Source organism: Nyctereutes procyonoides, unplaced genomic scaffold, assembly GCF_905146905.1.
Source record: "Nyctereutes procyonoides isolate TBG_1078 unplaced genomic scaffold, NYPRO_anot_genome, whole genome shotgun sequence".
Lineage (NCBI taxonomy): Eukaryota > Metazoa > Chordata > Mammalia > Carnivora > Canidae > Nyctereutes > Nyctereutes procyonoides.
In genome coordinates, this window is record NW_026575120.1 from 30,409,885 (window position 1) to 30,433,513 (window position 23,629).

Consider the following 23,629-nt stretch of genomic DNA (forward strand, 5'->3'; position numbering starts at 1 on the left):
GCAGGAGAATGGCCGAGGAGGGGGATGGTTTCCTAGTGGCAAGAAAACCCTTCGCCACCCTAGAAAACAGTTCCTAATGTCCTTCTCTACACCCAGAAGGTGTTCCTTTAGCTTGAAACACTTAGGACTGGAGGAGCCTCTGCAAAGTTCCCCTGCAAGCCTGACCCCTGGGCAGAAATTAATCTGCTTCCTAACTTCTCTGGCTGCTGGTAGGCGCGAGGTCAGCGACAGGAATGGGGCAAATGCATCTTGAGGACATTGAAACGGTCATCACAATTGGTCTCATCCCACATCACAGACGTGTCTGTTCACAGTTCTGCTGATAATCACTGTATCACATTTGCATCTCAATGAGTGCTATGTCTCAGGACCACCATCTCTAGATGGAAGAAGCCTCCAGAAGCAATACAGTTTGTCCTCCAATTCCACAGGCCACCACTACTCTCCATGTGGTGAAAGAGGGATCCATTCTTGAAGGTGGTTTCTCCGCTCTGCTCTAAGTACCTCTCTAGGGCTAACCACCCCAAAGAAATTCTTCCTTAGATCTGATTTCAATTTCTCCAGGGAAATTCCAGCTCCTTTGGTTCTCTTTGAAGATGGGAAACCTTTTTCACGGGGACTTGTGGGTGGCTCTGTGGTTTAGCGCCTGCCTTCGGCCCAGGGTGTGATCCTGGAGTCCCAGGATTGAATCCCATATCGGGCTCCTGCATGGAGCCTGCTTCTCCCTCTGCCTGTGTCTCTGCCTCTCTCTCTCTCCCTCTCTCTCTCTCTCATGAATAAATAAATAAAATTTAAAAAAAAAGGAAAACTTTTTCACAGAAGATTTAAATATATTCAAACAACATTACAAAAATCAGGAAAATTGTAAAATATTCACTCGTAATCCTACTAGCCTACTTAGTTTTCATTTCTCTTTCATCCCTTTCCAAATGTTATCATTATAAATATTTGCAATAATTACAATCCTAACATAGGCACTGTTTTATAGACTCCCCTTCTCATCAAAACACTTCTTCCCACACGACCTAATTTTCAACTCCAACTTTCAGGCAAATCGTGATTAATGTGCTGTCTTTTCTGCACAGATTATTCCTGGAGTCTTCATTCAAACTCCAGAAAATGTAGAACGATTGTTTTATTTGAGGGGTGTGTATGTCTGCCCATTAACAGGATGGGACTCACTGAGCCAGTTTATCTAGTCTTGCCATATCTCCCTTGAGCCCAATAACACTTATATCTGAGAGGGACGGTTGAGGTTACATCAAGGCTTTCTTACATTTGAGTAAACTCCTGTTCTTTGACACCTTGATATATTCACCTGCTTAGTTTCCAGGGACCATGAACTTTAATGGCTGTGCCATGCTGTTTCACAAAAAGGTCACAGGCAATGTATTCTACTGGACTTCCTGCCCAGTCTTCACCGAAACAGTTAGTGCTTGGCATCTGATACAGCTCGACCTTGACATTACAAGTCTGCTAAACCCCGGGTCTATTGGAACTTCAGCTACACTGAAGATTGGACCCCACCTGACACCAATGTCCCCCCACCCCCAGGAGACAGACCATGTACAAAACACCCTCTCTACTTCAAGTTCTTGCAGTTAAACAGCACACAACCTGTGGCCAGGGGACAAGATTGTTCTCAGTACAACTCCCTGGCTGCTGAAGAATGGAACATATGACCTTCCATTGTGCTTTCAATTATAGTTCACTAAGAGTAAAATAGGAGTCCCTCTCTGGGCATATCCCGCGATGAAATTTTTTTTAACAAAGGCAGAAAAACTAGAGTACTAGCCCTCAGAAATAGCAACAAGAGATGAACACATACCTCTAGGAAAGAGATACCAGCCCTGAATTAAAAGCTGATTTCAGGAATCCCTGGGTGGCTCAGTGGTTTGGCTCCTGCCTTTGGCCCAGGGTGTGATCCTGGAGACCCAGGATCGAGTCCCACATCGGGTTCCCTACATGGAGCCTGCTTCTCCCTCCACCTGTGTCTCTGCCTCTCTCTCATGAATAAATAATTTTTAAAAAAAGGTGATTTCAGTTAATGAGCATACAACCAAACAAGAGAGACTCCACCGATCATAACATAGAACCCACCTCACTCCCAAACTTCCTTCCATCTGGCACACGGGAAAAGGCTCCACCTCTCTACGTGGAACAATTCTTATTGGCAATCCAATTTCTGAGTGTCATTGTGTGCCCTTCTACAAGCATAAAAGAATAATGACTTTCTGGCAGAAGGCCCTGGAAGAGTTGTCAGACATCCTGATAAACAGGAAGCATTCTTATTCCCAGTGTTTGACCACACATTTCAGTGCCAATCTTCCACAATTGTGTGATGTCCACACTGACTTTTCCCAATAGCCAGGCACAGAGCCAGGAAAATGAGTGAGCATCTCTGCCGCTGCTCCTCTCAGAATAATGGACAAGGAGGCTTGTTCACGATGGTGTGGAGCCAGCTCACAGCAGCTCCTAAGAGCTGACCGTTACATTTTCAGGAATTTCGTGAGCAGGTTGACACCATCTTGAAGGCTGAAAATCAGCCATGGTGAGATTATTTATACCACAGAATTTGGTAAATACTACAAGTCAGTGCCAGTTGTTAAACATTTATCAGCACACCATTGCTCGTTAATGAATCCCTGGGATTCTACAGACATTCAGAAAGGGTCATAACTTGAGCTATTTCATGTTTTGCTTCTCCTCAGAAAAGACCAAGAAAGACAGAGACGGGGGTCCTAAAATGTTGGGATTTGAAGGGATGCCAGAGAGGCAGGACAAGATGGCGGAAGAGTCACCTGTCCCCACCAAGTTACCAAGATAACCTTTAAATCATCCTGAAAACCTACGAATTCGGCCTGAGATTTAAAGAGAGAACCGCTGGAATGCTGCAGTGAGAAGAGTTCGCGCTTCTATCAAGGTAGGAAGACGAAGGGATGCCAGAGGTCACCTGGTGAAAATACTGTGACCAAGCAACAAGGAGGTCACACTACTGGGGTCCAGACAAAGGACAAGACCCAGATCCCTGTGTCTTCATCACTGATCTTTGAAACTTCCCACCCAGACACTCCAATAAAGCCACAGAATACTTGTTTTCACCTCATTTTTCTGGGAGCCCATTTTCCCACCTTGACAATGAAACGTGATTTTCACCATGACTTTCCTCACCCTGAGAGGCAGGTGGGCCAAGCATTTCCCACGTATTTTATGGAAAAGAGCTACTTCCTGCTTCCCTTGAGGTTTCAGGAAGGGAGTGAGAGTGATTCTGGGCAGGGTGAGCCGGTGAAGTAACCACCTTTGGGCGATGGTCTCCATCTGCTGCTGTGACAAAGTAGTGTGGACTTAGTGGCTTATAAACAACAGCCCTGTAGTTCCCGCAGCTCTGGAGGCTGGAAATCTAAGATGAGAGGGCCAGCCCAGTTGGGTTCTGGGGAAGACTCTCTCCCAGACTGCTGACTTCCCATCACACCTTCCCATGCTGAAAAGAGGCAAGAGAACCCACTGGGTACATTTTTATAAAGGCACCGATCTCATTCATGAGGGCTCCACCCTCAGCCCAGTCACCCACCTCCCAAAGGCCCCACCTCTAAGTCCCTCCGCAGTGGGAGTTAGGATTTCAACATATGAATTTGGGGACCACATGAACCTTCCACCTTTTGGAGGGCTAGTTAAGGTTGCTGGAGTCTGGAGAGTGAATACCGAAGAGACACCTCAGAGTTGAAGAAGCATCAGTGAATTTCCCGAGCTCGTAGTGGTGCTGAGGAGACGAGGTCCCCATCGCTTCCTCTACTACAGGCTGACCTGGCACAGCTGCCCTTAAGCTCTAGAGGTGACCACCCATGCCTAGGACACTGGGTGACCAGAGTGTCAGGTCCCGGAAGCACGTCAGAATTCCCACCTGTGAGTCCCCCAAATCTTCATCCATCTTGGGGCCTAAGAAGCCTGGAAGTTGAATGGGCCGTTATTCTCATTTTGTGGTTTGTGGCAGAAGAGGTGTAGCAATGGAGCTCGGGTGAGTTCATCAAAAAGACAGGGCACAGCTAGGAACTTTTGACTTTATGGGTTCACTTAGGCTGAAAAATAACTGAGAGCATCTCAAAGGATACCTGTGAAGTGTTAATGAGCTAATTAGCACTCGTGCACTGTGTGCTAGCCGTTCACATGTGGACGGAGTACCTGCCTTTGGTACTTAGAAGTTTGTTCTCGACACTTAATTAAATAGCATATTCCCCATTCAAAGGGAAAAGTTGGGTGTGAGTTTATGTGGGTGACTTTAACAAAAAAAAAAAAAAAAGAAAGAAATCACAGAGTATTCTATAAAGAAAGTACATTTGAGTCCATTCAGTCTGAAATTGCTGATATTCTAGCTCCTAAGCTTCAAGTCAGTGTAACCACTGGCCCTGCATTACTTTAAACAGATGTCACCAGCCACGCAGTGACAGGCACTTGCAGGGAGTCCCTAACACCCAGTTGGGTTTAGGTGAGGCTCAGTGAGGCTGCTTTTGTGACTTCAGTCTATTTTGACAAAAGGAAATCACTGAAAAAAAAATTTTTTTTAATAAATAAAATTAAATTTAAGAAAAAGGAAATCACTGTTGCGCTCTGAGGAGTCTGGATAGGGCCGCCAGTCCTGTTCAACATTCCGTGAGAGCCAACTACACATGACACAAGCCGGCTTCTCAAACAGTAAGGGGCATGTGAGTCCCCAGGGGCAACCTTGCTGCTAAAATGCAGATCCAAACAAGCTCCCAGGTGATGCCTCTGCTGCTGGTCTGTGGCCCAAATTTCCAGCGGCATGGAGCTAGACAACGGAAATACAACGGACAGCAAGACAAAGCATTCGCATCTTGGGCCTGTATAGACACATACACAGGTGATTTTAATACAGCAGAGCACCGTGATAGAGACGCCACATGCCCACATGCTGGCACAAGACCAAGAAGCATCTATCCAACAGCTAGGGACGTCTTCTGTCCAGAAAGCAGAAACAGAGCAGGGATGGCCTTGCATCTCTCCCTACCGCATTTACAACTGTTTGGGAACCAGGGAACCACCAGTTCTTGAACAGTGGAAGCAATATGGCTTGAGCTGCATTTAGAAAATCACTCTGGAGTCCCTGCCCGATGAAGGCTGGAGAAGACATCCTGATTCGGTGGATAGTTCTATGGATTATGCCTCCAAATGATTCTCCGATTCCATCTGCGGCTTTTCATCCCTGCTATTGCCCCCCTTAGGCCAGGCATCATCATTTCTTATCTGGAACAATGCAGTCACCTCCTAACTACTTCCAACTGCACTCCTGCGACCTATTTTCCATGCAACAACTAGAACAATCTGCTTTGGAGGTACACCAGACCGTGTCACCTTCCAGTGAAAATCCTCCAATGGCTTCCCATCAAACTCTAGATCCCAAACCCATCCCATGGCCTTTAAGGCTTAACAGTCCTACCTCACCCCAGACTGTTCTTCCTTTCATCTGATATCCTCCAGCCACACCACACATGCACGTCCTCAGAGCTCTTCTACTTACTGTTCTCTCCACCCAAAATGATGTTCCTCACCATTCAGATCTCTGCTCAAAGGTCACCTGCTCAAAAAGACCTACTTTGAATATCCAAATTTAATCCATTCCACCAGTCAGCTTTCATCCTACTATCTTGTCTTTGGGGCACTTAGTGGTATCTGGAATTATCTTATTTAATACAGATTAAAACACATGCATGGGTGCACACATTACCATAGTATAAGCTTAGTGGCAGCAGAGGACAGACCATTCTACTCACCAGTCCCCAGGACAGTGCGTATGGTAGATTCTCTCTAAATATTTGTTGAATGAATGAGTTTGTGGGAGGTAAGATGAGTGTCAGGGACACCTATTAGAAAGCTTTTGGGGTCATCCAAGCAAGAATTGAGGAAGCCTAAACTAAGGTATTGGTAAAAGATTTGAAGAGACAATAGCCTGAGGAATACTTAGGAAGTAGAATCAATAGGACTTGGTGATTGAAGAGAGATGGAACATGAATGAAGGAAGAAACAAAGATGACTTGAAGACTTCTATATTCCTCATCTAGTGAGTGGCAGTGCCACTAAATGAGAAAGAGAAACACAGAAGTAGAAAATGATGAATTCAGTTATGGATATGATGAATTTGAGGTTCTGTTGGAACATCCAGATGGAGATGAATATATGGGTCTGGAGCTTGGGATAGATGCCCACACCAAAGATAGAATCTGAGGAGATATTGGTATCCAGATAGTGCTGCTCGGAGAGAACATGTAGAATAAGAAGATGAATACACAATCGGTAAAACCTTGGGGTACACCAACAGTCAGATGGTGGGTGAAGAAAGAGGAGCTCGCATGGGACAGCCAAACAGAGATGAGGAGAACCAGGGCATTTTTCTGAGTCATGGAAGCCCTGAGGAGGTTCACAAGGAAGCAGGAGTGATTAATGGTGCTAGATTTAGCAGACAGGTCAGGGAAGATAATGAATAGAAAGTGCCCATTGGATTTGCAATTAGGTGTTCACAGGTGCCTACCATTCAATAGAACTGTGTAGGCGGAAGTCAAATTGCAGTATAATGAAGACTGAACCAGAGCTGAGGAGAAGATTAAAAACAAGACTTTAAAGGAGTTTGAATGAGAATGGGAGGAGAAAAGCAGCCGCTACAGAGGTCACTAGAAGGTTCTGTTGAACATTTTTTAATGATGGAAGAGACATGTGTTTGCATGCTAAGGGTAAGAAGGGGGAGGTTTAATATAGGAGGACAGAGACGAGTAAAGGGCCGGCCTCTGGAGATGGGATCCAGGACATAGGCTGTAGCATCAGCTTTTAGCAGAAAGAGGGCTACTTTATTTATTCTGAGTCAAGAGAGAAGAAGGGAACACCGGAGCAAGGTAAGTACATGAGATTAAGTAAATATAATGGCCTCAACTTTCTCAATAAAATAGACGATAGGCAGTTTATTAGTTTTGTTTTGTTTTTAAACACAAGCAGCAACATAAAAAAAAAGGGGGGGAGCTGAGGTCATGAACTTCCAGCCTGTGCATAACATACTGTCATAAGTGGGCTGGAGGCAGGGAGGCCTGGGAGGAGGCTGTTTTGAACCAGCGTGAACGGACGTATATAAGAACCCAGATGACTCATGATGTGTGGAGGCAGAGTGCCACACACGTCATATCATCCCACAGGGGCGTGTGTACTATACTGCAGTATCATGAAGACTCAAAACTCATACAAGACACAAAAATCACCCTTGCCTTTATGTCCTGCCCTAACGTGCCTTTTCCCTTATTCAAATGTCTCAGAGTAGAAGTTACGTGTAGAAAAGAGTTAACATACCAGGCCTGAGGCTGCTACCCTTAGGAAAGTCTGCTTGCACGGTTGACATCTGGGACTAGACACTCGGGAGGTTCCCTGAATGATAAAGGAGGTTTACAGTTCCTGGACCATTTTTGCAAACATTGTGGCTTATGCTGAACACCTACTTTCCCGCAGGGAGCCTGGAATGTTGGTACTAACTATGCAACTGGTGCCTACATGAGCAGCCCCCAACCTTGAGCCCCGAGTTTCTAAAAGAATTCCATCACATATGTGTTCCTGCATTTCACTGATGGGAAAGGAGTGAGCATTTTGTGACCCCTCATGGGAGGGATCCAGCATAAGGAAGCCCACAGATGGATTCCTCTAGACTCTGCCCGTGTCTTTTTCCCTTACAATTAGATGTACACCCTTATTGCATTACTGTAATAAATCTTAGCAGTGAGCACAATTATCCACCAAGTCTACGAATGCTTCCTACATATCGCTGAACATGGAGGACCTTAGGGACCCCTGAAAACATGGGCCGTACCAGCCACCCGCTTTGTTGTCCCCTCCCACTCACTCGGCCCCCACATGCGATCCTGCTTCTATCTACACCACGTCATGGAAACTGTGTTTACCGTGCATGTCTCCATTAAACAACACAACAGGAGTTGTGAGAGTTGGGGTGCCATAGATACGTCATCGGTGTCAGTGTGGCCAGTCCCAGCATGGCTTTCCAACCTTCTGGATCATGTACTTTTCATGTATGACTCAAAACATGTCTCAAGCCATTTCTTGAGAAACCCAGATGGCCTTTATTATCAGTCCCATTATCTAAAGGCTAACATGGAGCTTCCAGGACTTCAGTGAATGCTGGCTGATAGATTCAACCCTAGAGCAGGAGTCTGCAAACGATGGCCTGGAAGCCAAATTCAGCCCAATGCGTGTTCCTGTAAATAAAGTTTTATTGGAACACAGCCATGCCCATTTGTTTCCATAGTGTCAATGGCTGCTTTGGCACTACAACGGGCTGGTTGAGTAGTTTCAAAAGGGACTCAATTGTCCAGAAAGCCTAAAATATTTATTACCCGGACCCTTGCAAAAAACACTTGTTGACTCTTGCCTTAAATGAATAAAGTTCTGTAGAAAGAAGAGAAATAAAAGAGAAGTTAAAGACAAACTTCCCATTTACAAGTTGGCCTGGATTTTGAGCCTTATTCCCAAAGTTTTTGGATTATGTGACTCACAAAAAGTGACCTTAAGCAACAGAGGAAGTCACAGAGATTGGGAGAAGCTTCTTTATTTCCTTGGGGAAGAAGTTTTGCTCCAACAAGAATTACCACATTAAATTTTTTTTTTACTAATTGTATATATTTTTAATTTTTTTCAACAATTTTGATTCTATTAAAGTCTTAGAAATGTACGTGAACATTATATAATGTAATAAAAATAACTAAAAATTCTCTATACCACCTTCCTTAAAAATATTTTTTTAAGATTTTAATTCTAGTTAACATACAGTGTAATATTAGTTTCACATGTACAGTACAGTGATTCAACACCTCCAGACATCACAAGTACATTCCTTAATCCTCATCATCTATTTTGTCCATCCCCCCAGAGGGTTACAGCCTCCCCTCTGTAACCATCAGTTTGTTCTCTATAGTTAGGAGTCTGTTTTCTTATTTGTCTCTTTTTTCCCCCTTTGCTCATTTGTTTTGTTTCTCAAATTACAAATATGAGTGAAATCATTTAATATTTGTTTTCTCTGACTTATTTCACTTAGCATTAGACCCCCTAGTTCCATACATGTCATCACAAATGGCAAGATTTCATTCTTCTTTATGGCTGAATATTCTATTGTGTATATGTATATCACTTCTTTATCCATTCATCAATTGATGAACACTTGGGCTCTTCCATAATTCAGCTATAATGCTGCTATAAACATGCAGGTGCATATACCCCTTCAAATTAGTGTTTTTGTATTCTTTGGGTAAATACCCAGAAATGCAATTGCTGGAGCTGCATTTTAAATTTATTGATTCAGTAAGTGTCTACTGAGCAGCAAATTCTTTGTATATTTGGCAAACCTCTCCCCGTATATGACCAGCCTTTTCACTGTCATAGCAATGCCTTTAAAAAAACATCTGAGTTTGTCTAATTAATTCGGTTTTAATGTGTCCTATTTCAGAATCTTGGGCAAATTGAAAGTTCTTCTCAAATGTTTTCTGCTGAAAACTTCATAGTTTCACTTCTTTTCTGTGGGTTTCTGATGCATGTCAAGGTACTTTTTGTAGGTTATGTGAGGCAAGAGTTAAGGTACTTTTTGATGGTTTGTTTTGATTTTTTACCTATGGCTACCCAGTTTTTCCAGTACTGTTTGTTGCAAAGATTATTCTTTCCCAGTTGAATTGCTCTGGCACCTTTGTTGAAGAGCAATCAACATAGGTAGATGTCTATTTCTGGACTTTTGTTTTGTTTTGTTTTTAAGATTTCATTTATTTATTCATGAGGACACGGAGCGGGAGGCAGAGACACAGGCAGAGGGAGAAGCAGACTCCCTGCGGGGAGCCCGATATGGAACTTGATCCTGGGACCCTGGGATCACGCCCTGAGCCAGAGGCAGACACTCAACCGCTGAGCCCCCCAGGAGTCTCCTATTTCTGAACTTTTGATTGTGTTGCATAGATCTATCTTTCTGCCAGTACCACGCTGTCTGTATTACTATGCTTCATAATTTTGAAGTCAGGTAGTTTAAGTCTTCCAATTTTGTCCTTCTTTGTAAATGTTGTTTTGACTATTCTATACCCTCAAATTTCCTTGTAAGTGTTAAATTGGCTTGTCAATTTCTACAAAAAAAATAAAGTTCTGCTAGGATTTTAATTAGGTTTGCTTTGATCTATAGATCAATTTCAGGAGAATAGATGCCTTAACATCTCGGTTCTTCTAATACATGAACATGACATCTCTCTCCATTTATTTAGGAGTTAATTTTTTACAACTATATTTTATAGTTTTCAGTGTACAGGTCTTTCATGCCTTTTGTCAAATTTTCTCCTAAATATTTCATATTTTTGAGGCTATTGCTAATGGTACTTTTCATTTCAGTGTCTAACTGCTAGTATATAGAAATACAATATTGATCTTGTATCCTACAAATACAAGATATTAATTCTAGTAGTTTTTGTAGATGTTTGGGGTTTCCTACATTAAAGATCATGTTGTCTGGGTATAAAGACAGTTTTACTTTATCTAATCTGTATGTCTTTTAGTTCTTTTACCTACCCTACTGTACCAACTAGAATCCCCAGTACATTGTTGACTAAGAATGGTGACAGCAGACATTCTTGCCTAGTTCCCTATCTTAAGGAGAAAGCATTCAGCCCTTCACCAGAGTATGATGTTAATTATAGTTGTTGTTTTTTTTTTTTTTTTGTAGATTTTACGTTTTTGTTAGGCTTAAGAAGTTTATTTCTATTCCTAGTTTGCTTGGAGTTTTTATTTGAACGGATACTGGTTTCATGAATCAATTTTTTTATCCTTATATTTTTGCAATTTGCATTGATAAACCACCATAACATTTTTCATTAGAAAGGAATTTCTGTTACTCATAAAAGATATTTAATTTTCAATATTGTCAGTATTATTTACAGGGTTTAAGGAGAGAAGACAAGTCAGATGGAAATTTTAAATTGTTAATTTAGCATCCATAGATTTTATTTTATGTGATTGCCTGCTCTGTTGGCTGATCTGAGTCATAAGCATTTGTAAAAGTTTTGTATAGCATTCTGGTAAATAATGGTTTATTAAATATCCATTTTGATCCTTGAAAGACAGGATTCTGAGAAACAGGAAAAGAACACAATTGAAGATACACAGCTTATGAGTTATTGCCCATAAAACTGCACTGGTCTTTATGTTTCTGGACTGTGTGAGAGTCTCAAGTGCATATCAAATACTGCTTTCTCTCATTTCTTGCTAGTTCATAGAAAATTTAATTCTCCAAGTTCAACCGTACCTAAAAACTCACCTGGGTAAGATTGAGTCGGGCTTGCATAAGATCCAAACAACCTTGAATACCCTACATAAATCTTTCAGATTAGCTTTCTCTGGAAGGGAGAGATTGGGGTCAAGAGTAAAACTAATTTGATCCTCAAAATTTTTAAATTTATTCTATCATCTAAACAGCATATCTAGATCTGGCAAGATGCCTCCTTATCTTGTGGGGATTCAGTCTACAGAAATAAAATAAAAATGATTCATATTCATAAGCATTCAGGAGCCTGCAGAGTTGCCACAACAGCAAATAAATGAAATGTCCATTTCCCACAGCTGGGTGGTTATGAGAATGCAAGAAAGAAAAGCCTTGGTCCCATGGTCCCTTCTCTCCTCTCATCTTCAAGGCTCAGCCTTCACTTGCCTAGGGAAAGTGATATAAATCCCTGGGAAGCAATCTGTCCCTACTTCAAAAATTTATTCCACCCACAAGCTGCCCTCTGGGATTTCACTCATGGATATCCTTGATTATCTGGACTGGAATCCCCTTGACAGCTGTCCATCTAACACTGCATCTTTGGGCGGTTCTGGTTCAAAGAACAGCCATCTAGGGGTGCCTACCTGGCTCAGTCGATAGAGCATGTGAGGGCTTACTTTAAAAAACAAACAAATAAACAAAACAGAATAAACCTCCATGTACATTTCACCCAGTGGTCCCAGTTTCACCCCTGGCAATATGATATTGAACAAGTCTACCGCCTTCCTAGAAGACATCCCACATGAGAGTGGGAGATAGCTCTCTAGGTCTTGCTGAACCTGTTCTTTATTCCTTACTAATCCAAATGTATTTCCAGGTGTTCTTAAGACTAGGAGTCCAAAATTATATGCCAAAACCTACAAAGAAGTCTGATGCCTGTGGAGTCTGATTGGAATTTATATATCTTCATGTTGTGCTCACACTAACACAGACTTCTTGGGGCAGTCACATCACCCCATTGTTTTTTCTTACAATTAGTGTAGGATGATAGCCCAGCTAAATCTATTATTTCATTAAGAAGCAATTCTTTTAAAAAGCAAATGCCAAAAAATAAAAATAAAAAATAAATAAAAACCAAATGCCTTGTTTGCAAAGAACACTGTGGAGAGAAACCTGTTATGAATTGATTTCTCAGATATATTTCCTCTGTGGGAAGTCTGATAATCTGGTACCAAGAGAATACTCAGTTTGAGGGAAGAAGAGGTAAATTTGTGAGAACTGCAGAAGCCAGGCCTGGGCCGGGAGGGGGTGCGCGGGGAGGGTGCCACAGTGGCCGAATGAAGGAGAGGACACAAAATGAGGAGGTAAGGTTGTATCAAGGAGCAAGTCCAACTTTTTAATAGTTTTTCCAGGATTTAGAATTGCCAAAAACAGCAAGCTTGCTCTTTCTCTTTTCTTACAGTGAATTCTCTAGGAACAGAAATTCTTGTCAGCCTTCTCACGTGGGGGAAGGGATCATTCCCATTGCTGTGCTCAGCAATTTCAAGTTCTGCACCCTCTTCTGGCACATTCTAGTCCACCCTACTTTCCCTTTTAGCCTTTTTACAAATGAACTCCAGTTTCCTCCTAATCAATATATTCATAAATGACTGCATGGTTCTTTAGCCAAGGAAGTGATTGTGGCAGGGGTAAGGGTCACAGGACAAGCCTGAAAAACCGCCCAAATAACAGCTGTGATACCACAGTCAGAGCATTATGGAACTAAAAGAACATCCAAGTAGCCAAACCACTGGATTCACATCTTACACTAACCCCTAGAAACAGGGTGCCCTGGGGTTGGTAGGACTCTGCAGAGAGCTGGCAGCCCACCACTGCAGGATCAGAGAGCGAGGGAAGAAAGGAATGTCTACCGCCAGACCCAGGCTGGGGGCTTCATGTATATTAACACCCACACCAACCTGGTGGCACGCATTACAATGTCCACTCTACAGGTGAGCTCACAGAGGTGACACTCACAGATCTTGCCCAAGGCCACACAACGCATGGATGGATGACTAGATCTGGGCCACACAAAGTCCATCATATTTCCCCCACTACGCAGCCCCCTGAACCCAAAACCATTTGCTCCACCTGCTTCTTGGCTGTCAAACTTGAATAATACATGCTGGAAACCATGGACACAACTCTAAAATCCAATAGCACTGAGAAAGAAAGAGGTTTGAGTTAAGGAGAGGCCTCGGTCCTGCATTAAGTCCCATGAGGCAAAATCACACACGGCTACAGAGCCTACAAGAGGTTACTTCTGCTAAGAGGCCATCAGCGGGGAGCAGAAGGAGGTGACCCACAGTTACATATCGCGTTCAGGTGCATCTGCCTCATGTGGGTACCATCACTACTATCATCCCTCACTTTAAAAGAAGTGATGTTTAGTAAAAACACACGCACACAGACGTTCGCATTCACAAACAATACGTCACTGTAGCTTAGTTTCCCAACCTGAATCTCTTTTAGGTCCCTAAAAAAAGCTGCAACTCTGCCATTTTTGCTTGGGAGGGTCAAGCTGGGAGTCAGTGGTGATGTGGAAAGAGAAACACAAGGATCTAGAGTGACCTGTGGTTGGAGAGATGCCATGATCTATAGACGGGGGATGAAGAAAGGCAAAGGAGGGGTTGATGGGCTCCCTGAGGATGATCTGCTAAATACTGATTCATAGTGGATCTTGGAATAGTTAGTAACTCTGAAGTGGTAGCCATTTGATTTAAATACTGTGCTCACAAAAAAAAAAGGCAATTCAGTAAGGCCACAGAATCTGTAATTTCTGAGGCAGAATTAAACAGCACATCTGTCTCCTTGTGATTCTTTCTTACTAGAAATCACAAAAGATCTTAAACAGTGTACTCACATTTGATGTACTCCCTAGTTCACCCCACAGTAGATAAAATATGTTTTAAAAATACTAAGAGTCATTGTTGGACTCAAAAATAAAATAAACATCCCTGTGGAGCAGCTGCAAAGCAAAGTGATCAGGACTGGAGGTGGGATACTGACTACTGAGGCCCAAAGCAGACAGGGGCACCTGGGAGGAACGCTGGTCACCCTGAAGGAAGGTATGTTAGTCTCCTCCAGCTGCCATAACACAAAACCACAGACGAGGTGGCCTCAGTAACAGACACTTATTTTCTTACAGTTCTAGAGGCTGGAGGTCCCACATCAAGGCCCAGTGGGTTCAGTTTCTGGAGAGAGGTGTCCTCCTGACTTACAGGTGCTCACTTTCTCCCTGTCCTCACATGGCCCTTGCTCTATGTGCAAGTGCGCAGGCGTGCATGCACACCCGGGCAGTGGGGGGTAGAGGTGGTAAGGAGGGAGGGCGGGAGTTCTCCTGTGTCCCTTCCTAGAAGGGCCCCACCCTCAGTTAATCTACTTCCTTAGAGGCCTCATCTCCCAATACAGCCATGCTGGGGGTTAAGCTTCAACACAGCATTTGGAAGGGAGTACAAACATGCAGTCCAGAGCAAGGGAATTGGCCTCAGATTGACTGTTGGAGAACACCACTGGGAGGGAACAGGGGGACCGGAAGACAAGAGTTTCTTGCCTCATGGAAAGCAGCTGAGAGCAGGCTGTGGACTTAGAAGGAACCTCCTGATCAGGAATTAAGCTACTGGTCTGTATCTTCCATGGAGCATTCCCATGGAGCGGGAGCCCCAAAACACCATGCTGAGACTTGATCTCAGACTAAGAGCCTGAGAGTCCAAATGGAAGCATCTTCAAAAATCATCATAAAACCTGAAGATACAAAGACACAAAAAATTGACACAAACCTCCATTGAAGGTGACCCTACTGCCATCTTTAGTGAATATTTCTATTTGTTGCCACCACTGCTGCTTCTGTCTTCTTGAAATGGGTACTTAGCTTATTGGTTTTCAGCCTTTTTTTAAAATATGTACATATAAATATGTGCTATAAGTTTCCTTGTAAGCAAGGCTGAAACTTCATCCACAAGTTTTCATCTGTCATATTTTCATTATGATGCAGTTCAAAACAATTTAACATTTTTATTGTTTTTTCTTTGATCCATAAGTTATTTGTGGGAGTATGTTTCAATTTCCAAATATAAAGGATTTTGAATCTTTGTTGTTGATGGTGTTGATTTGTAACTTAACTATACTGGAATATAAAGCACATTCTGTAAGATCTCACTATTCTTAAATGTGTTGAGATTTTTTTTTAAGGCCCATGATAAGGTTTTAACAAACAACAGCTCATATGTTTGAAAACTTGAAATGTACCCTTAAATCATGCACAGATTAAAGAGATAATCATCAATGAAACTGCAAAATATTTTGACCTGAACTACAATGAAATGAAAATAATGAACATTAAAATGTATAGGTGCAGTTTAGATTGTAATTAACAATTTAGAGCTTTAAACAAAACCTTCAAAATTAAAAACAAAGAAAAAGATTGACTGAGAAAGAAACAATTCACTCAAGGAACCAGAAAAAGAATAGCAGAAAAAGGTTTTTTAAAGTAGAAGAAAATACAACAAATACAAACAGATACATATGGTAATGTTTGCTGCAGGATTGTCTATAAAAGCTTTAAAAAGTAACTTTTAATTACCAGACACTAGATTCAGAATTGACAGCTGAAAACAGTTTCCCTTTAGTTTTATAAGTTGTGGTATGTCCATTCACTGGAATACTATGCAGCCATTTTACATGTATCTGTGACTGTCTATTTACCTGAGAAAATGCCCAAAACACATAATTAAGTAGACAAGGTTAGAAAGCAGTAAATACTGTATTTACTACATTTCATCAGGTTACAAAGAGGAACTGATTCTGGCTAGAATAGGAGAGACAGAAGGAGAAAGAGAAAGAAAGGGAGGGAAGGAGAGGGCATGGCTTCACTGGTAAGATCCTGGAAATTTTCATAGGATTCAAGAATAAAATATCTAAGAATGAGGAAAGGACTGAAACCAGCATAGTTTTAGGGATCTCAGTAGAAAAAAAATTCCAAAGAACATTTTTTTGAGTTGGTCTAGATTAGTCTAGATTGGATCTGATATCTACACCAAAGCCAAGCAGCTTTGGCTTATCGAATAATGTAAATCTTGATTATTAGGATGTTCCCAGAGTAAGAAAAATGATTCTACATGTACCCAAGAGGTATCTATCACCAGTAGGATCCTGTTTTTGTAATATATGTGTGGGTATGTGTATGTGTGCATTATGTGGTGATGGACTGATGAAGGGTATGTGTATGTGTGCATTATGTGGTGATGGACTGATGAAGGTTGGTCACTTGCTTCTATACTTTTCTCTGTGCCTCAATGAATATGTATTAATTTTACAGTTTTTAAAATGCAATTTTCCATAGGAAAATTTTCCATAAGAAAAACTCACTTTAGAAAGACCTGACAGCTGAAGGTGCAAAGCTGTCATCAAATATTCCTACAAAAGCAAACTGACCATCAGCTCCATCTTCCTCTCCGCCATCTGCCCACCTCTGCTTCCCTGTCACTCACCCAAATCTGTTCCCTGACTTGATAACAAAAAAGAAAAGGTTATTATCCTGTAAGATATAGGGCAAAAGCAAGGACAATAGACTCAAATCATCCCAACAGAAGGAAACAGTTTTCAGCCGTCAATTCTGAGAACATCATCTGGTAATTTAATGCTCTGCAAAATTTAGAGTCTTTGATGGAGTCTGCATCTCTTTCTGCTACTGATTCACAGAGGATAGGCTTTTGTCGCTCTTTTCTCTCTTTTTCCTTTATATATACACAGTGCAGGAAGAAAAAAAAAATCAGGTATTCTTTTAAAATCTTTTCAGTACCTCTTGTGTCTCTGGTAATGCCTGTTCTGGGCATTTTCATGTGCATCCCATGAATAAATATTCATTTGACAAACACTGACTAACATCTCTCTAAGATGGAACAGCTCAGGCTTTGGCATCAGCATGCCCTGGGTTTGAATTTTGGATGCTGTTTTTTTTTTTTTTAACTATTTGCATGTCTGAAAGAAATCATAGGAGTATCCTAAGCCTTTGTTTCCTAACCTGTGGAAGGATTTTGTGAGGAGTAACTAAGACAGAGGAGCATGCTAGCTTCTAACTCACACGTATAGCCTGTGGTTGGCATGTCTCTAGCACCCTCTAAACTATCCAGTTAAGGGAAAGAATTACAGCTTCTTCATCTTGCCCAGACCTGGTGCAGTGCACACAGAAACAAGGACTACCATTTGTTGAGCTACACCAGACACTACACTAAACATATACCTTATGAAATGCTTTTATTTGTGCCCATAACTATACCCCAACCATTTTTTGCAATCTCCTATACCTTAGTGTGCCTAGACTGAAACCAGGTGAGTTAGTGGGACTCCCATAATTATTTGCAGAATTAATGCATGCAGCCAGCCAGCCACACATCCTTATATTTAATTAACATCTCATATCAGAGGTGCTCTTCCCCACAGAGACAGAGGCAGTGAGAAGTCACATGTTAATGTTGAACCATTGATGAAATGGAGGCACAAAGATATTAAGTGGATCATCTACCCTCAAGTCGATGGTAAAATGTCATTCTATGTTCCCATATCCATTTCCAACCCAGTCTCCAAGTAAGAAAAGAACAGGAAGTCCCTGGGTGTGAGATGAGGAGTAAATAGAGCCCACACCTAAGGATGAGAATAAGAACAAAGGAGGCCATTCACCAACCTTCACAGAGCATAGAACTGCAGGTGAGAAATGAGGCCTTCCAAAATGGGGGTGGAGATCACTATTTGGGAACCCCATATTTAACCTAAAAAGCCAAAGAGTGAACTGCTCTGTTGGGGAGAAATCCCAAGAAGTTAATGGTGAGCATGTGTCTAGGGCCTCTCAAAGGTGTCAGTCTTCAAAGGCGCCTTCTGCTCCCAGAGAGTGACTACCATGGGCATCAATGAACACTTACACTTTCCTCAAGGATACAACAAATAGAACTGTTTTGTTTGTCAGATGAGCTTGTTTCTATAATTCCAGAATGTGCTCAGGCTGCCCAAGGGCGTTGTGTCAGAATGCAGGTCATGTTTTATTCCAGGGCGGAGGCTGCTCTTCTTTTAACCAATTATAAAAACAAAACAAAAAATAAAGATTGCAGAAAGTGATCATAATCTTGTTGGCTCCATTTATGGAAGAAAAACTCACTTGAAAAGTAAGAAAACCAGAGGACTATGTAGAAGTAAGGGCTGCTAATGAAATTCAGGGTCAAGAGTGCCAGCAGATACACTTCCTGCTCTGAACAATTAGCATCCCATCAGGACAGTATCTCTGTCACAGATTGCACCTCGACCCCAATGGCTTCTTCACAGATGTACACCAGTATCACAAGGCAGCAGTAGGTCTGTGTTACGTGGCCTCACAACTGGAACAACCCAAAGTGTCATCTTCCCAAATAAGGGCAAAATATATATAATGGGCCAGCTCAGGGATCCTTCCATCTTTCTAGCAAAGAGCTTTGTGGCTCCATTTGGTGCCACGTATGATGCACTGGGCATCAGGGGTTGTCTTCCGAGGCTGAGACTAGATTGCAATAAGTCCTAAAAAGTTGTACTTAAGGTAAATAATATTCAAATGCAGTATTTTCTTAAAAAAATAAAATGAATGCAGAAGCTGCTATAGAAAACAGTTGGAAGCCTCCTCAAAAAATTGAATATAGAATTACCACATGATCCAGCAATTCCACTTCTGGGTGGAATATACCCAAAAAGAATTGAAATAGAGACTTGAATGGCTATTTGAATTCCCATATCCATCAGAGCCTTATTCACATTAGCCAAGAAATAGAAACAACCCAAATATTCATCAATGTGTGAATGAATAAGCAAGATGTGTTGTATACCTACAATGGAATATAATTCAGCCTTTAAAAAGAAGGAAATTCTGACACATGCTACAACACAAATGGACATAGGGGCACATAGGAGGCTCAGTCAGTTAAGTGTCGACTCTTGGTTTTCACTCAAGTCATGATCTCAGGGTTGTGAGAACAAGCCCTGTGTTGGGCTCCATGCTAAGTGTGGAACCTGCTTAAGATTCTCTCCCTCCCTCTGCCCTCCCCCTATCTCCACTCACACATTCTCTCTTTCTTTCTTTAAAAAACAAAACAACAAGACATGGATGGACCTTGAGCACATTCTGCTAAGTGAAACAGGCCAGTTGCAAAAAGACAAATACTCTAAGATTCCACTTAGAGAGAAGCTGAGAGCAAATTTATAGAAATGCACAGTAGAATGGCAGTTGCCCAGGGTTGGGAGAGGGGTGGATGGAGAGTTAATATTTCACGGGGATAAAGTTTCAGTTGGGGAAAAGGAAAGGACTCCTGAAAATGGATGGTGGTGATGGTCACCTAACAGCATGAATGCACTTAATGCCACTCAACTGTGTATTTGAAAATGGTTAAAATGATAAATTTTGCATTATACATACTTTACCACAATAAAAATGGGGAAAAAATGGCAAAAGATTCATGATGAACAAAATGCCAACATTTTAAGTAAAGATAGGATCAATACTACTGATTTTTTTCCTTTTGCCTGAGGCTCCATTATGGCTCCATACGGTGCTGTTACTAATCCAGTCTTCCTTTAAAATTGTGATTTTGGCAGATACTGCCTTGAAACATTGCTTATCTTGATTTCTGAGATCTAGGGTTCCCCATTAAATTTTGTGACCCAGGAAAGCACCTTCCTCTCCTCACCTGCCTCTCCCTGGGCCCCGTATCTTCCCACTGCTTTCTCTTGACATCCTAACACCTCCGCATTTCCATTTAGATTCTAACATCGCTCTGTTGTGTCTGGAAAAAGAGCAGGGACCCAGAAGCTGGTGACTCTAGATCATCAAAGTCGTGTTTTCATCTGTGGACCTTCCTGATGCTCCCTGGTCTCATCACTGACTATAATTTGGACTTGTTCACACGCCAGTACCCTCTTGCCCTAATCCCATCAGCACCTGGAAACTTTCAGCCTGTGACCCCGTGTTACCTTTAGCAGAAGGCCCTGCAGAGCTCCTGTGCCAGCTGTTTTTTTCCTCTTCTGGAGGAATTGATTCCTCGTGATCTTCTGAGCTGTAATCTCATCAGGCTGGAATAACTTGACACTCCCATTCGTCTGAGACAGAAGTCATTTGTCTTCCAAACCTCAGAGCTGGGGTTGTTGCGAATTCCACCCATTGGCCTCCTCTTAGGGGACTGTGACTGCTCCATCAGCTGCTTTGCCTTGCCTCTGAGAGATCCAGGGCTAGCAAGGACGAGAACATTTCTGAGCAGTGAATGAAAACTGCAAAGACCATTCTGGGTGAGAGGACCTCACCTCCCAAGAGGGAGCCTGGCTCACACAGCCTGGCCTGGTAGCCCGGACAGAGCTCAGGCAGGGGTCTGCAAACTCCACAGGAGGCATAACTGTCCAGCAACAATACTGGATCCTGGGTGAATGCTTCTTCATGGTAGCATATGTCATTGTGATTAGAAGCCTCACAACACTCCATGGAGCACCGAGTGCAGGGTGAGAGAAACGAGAGCCAAGGCCAACCCTGCCCCATAGCAGCTGTGTGACCTAGGCCCATTGGGCCTCAGTGGCTTGACTCCATGGTGGTGGTAAAAATGGGCCAGGCTATTTCAGGGGGAAGCAAACACAATAAAATGAGTTGATCATTGTGGAAATGTTTGAAAACTCTATAGTGCCAAACAAATATGTTATTTTGATAGTTATCTAACCAAAAGCTATGACAAGCCACTTTTCAAGATGAAACTCAAAACAAAGGATTGACCCTTTGTGATACACAAGGCAACCCGGGCCCGGGTTTTGAGAGGACTTGAACTGTGGCAGTGGAGACCCCAGGGAGCATGAGCAAGGCTCCAGTTCCTTGTTTTTGCTTCACGGGACTGCCGACGAACTCTTGGCTGAGTAAGGGGAGATCTGAGCCATGGGGCAGGAGAAGCATCATGACCCAGAAAGCCCTGGAGGAGACTGGGATGCTGTCCTGAGGACGGCCAACAGAACATGCAATTGGAAAGAGACCGAACCATCATCTCTTCCACACTCACCCCAAAGCCTGCAGTAGACAAGGGAGTCCAAGAGCATCTGCTTAGAGAAGCAGAGATACAATGAGTCAGTGGTCCCGTGGAGCCAAAGCTGACCAGAAAGTTCTCATGTTCCTAGGTACATCCCAGATGACATGTGAGAGCATATACAACTACAGAGCATGTATCCAAGTGTTGTGGATATTTTTCTTTTTTGGTTACCCAGCCCCTAATAGCGTCCCTTTGTTTATAACACGTCCCCCTTTGTGCTTCTCTGTAGAAAGCAGAGCCTTCTTCCCACTAGCGATCCTGAAAAAAGCCAGTCTTTCTCCAAGGCTCCCTTGCAGCTCAGCAAAGGTGAAAGGTCTAGATCTGTGTGTGCTGGCCTTTGAGTCAGGACTTAGTACATCATGCACAAGAGGCAGAGCGTCCTTCTGGCAGTGTGGCAGCAGCCATGACAGCAGCTTGGATTTGCCAGGGGCAGGTACGTCCAGCAGCAGAGGTAACATAAGTGGATGTGCCCATTCAGGGATGGCAAGAGCAGGATCTTAGGTGATTGCTTCTTCATGGAAGCTTCACCAAAGCTGTGGTTCGGGATACAGGGCTTCACTGGGCTGTAGTCTGGAATGTGATGGGGGCTGTGGTCCTAGTTGATGCCTCCTCTCTTATTCATGCTTGCTTTCCAAATCTAGATTCTTGAGCCAACCTAATCCCTGGTCAATAAATGTCTTTGCTATTACGTAAGCAGAAGTAATATCTCTTGTTTACCTTGATGAATTCTACATGATGCACCAAAAGTGTCACAGGCCGACACCCACTAATCCCTAACACATATTCAGGAATACCCCCTGGCAATGCACAGCTTCTTAGGGGCCCTGAAACAATGACCTGAGATACTGATGCCAGGAATGTGCCCTACTGCTCCAGTCACATAGGGCAAGATGAAAATCTCCCTCAGATGAGGAACAAAATCACAAATATTTAGTTCATGTCAAAAGTTTAAAGAAATTTCATATTTTTGATCTTACGTTTCAGTGGGTTTTATCTTAATAAAAGAATTCTTCTATGTAGTGCCTTTGGCCAGAACCTGGATTAACAGAACTTTTCAAAGTTAGAATGTATTCCTGGCACATGGTACCTTAGGGTGAATAAATGAGAACTTGGCTTGCTAATTCAGGAGAGTTGTCAGTTCCCAAGTTTGGTAAATGCCAGCATCTTCTGGCCATTGCTCAGAAAGAAGATTCAGCTCCAAGCCAGCCACCCCCTCAGCCCTAGGCCTAATCCTCAACTTAGTCATCAGTGACACACTGAACTCCAGGTACATACAGACTCCCCAGCTGCTAGCTTTACTCCTGCAGGAAGGAGGCAAATGGTGTCTTCACCATCTCTTATCCCCTCTGTACAGAATGTGGACCCAGGGAAATGCCATGATCTCTTTTGAGATAACAGCATAAAATCAAATAATCACAGAATTCTGAAGCTGGAAATGGTGTGTGCAAGTAAATACTAAATAACCAAATCTCAAAAAAAAAAAAAGAAAAAGACAACCAACATGTATAAGGTTACTGTAGATTTTGCTGTTATGACGCACATTTACAATACACAATTTATAGATCGTAAAAAAATATACAACAGCCCTCACTGCAGATTCCGCAGTTAATTTTTGCCAAATCCTTGTATCTGTACTCAAACTATGGTCCCAATCCCACCATGATTTGACAAGTGGAGTTGCACATTGATCTGCTAACTCTCCTCCCAATAAATGTATTGTTATTAAATAGGATGAGATCCACCGATAAACTCACTTTTGTACAAATTATGTTCATTGAACTAATTCCTCTCTCCCCTTCAGCTCCAGTCATATCAGACTTTTCAGTCATAGCTGCATTATTAATGTTTTCTCCTTTACTTTAAGTCTAGAATAAATCAAGCACAGACTTACAGCATTCGCCCACTACCTTGGTGTAAATACTCCCTTTGCAACCAAAGTGTTATCACAGACACTGAGTGGAAAAGAGATGGCCAAGGGCACCTGGGTGGTGGCTCAGTCGGTTAAGCATCTGCCTTTGGCTCAGATCATGATCCCAGGGTCCTGGGATTGAGCCCCATGTTGGTGGGTGGGGTGTCTCTGCTCAGTGGGGAGCCTGCTTCTCCTCCCCCTCTGCCTGCCACTCTCCCTGCTTGTGCTCTCTCCCTCTCTTCCTGTCAAATAAATAAATAAAATCTAAAAAAATTTTTAAAAAGATATGACCAGTAGCTCACCACTACATAGTATTTCTACACT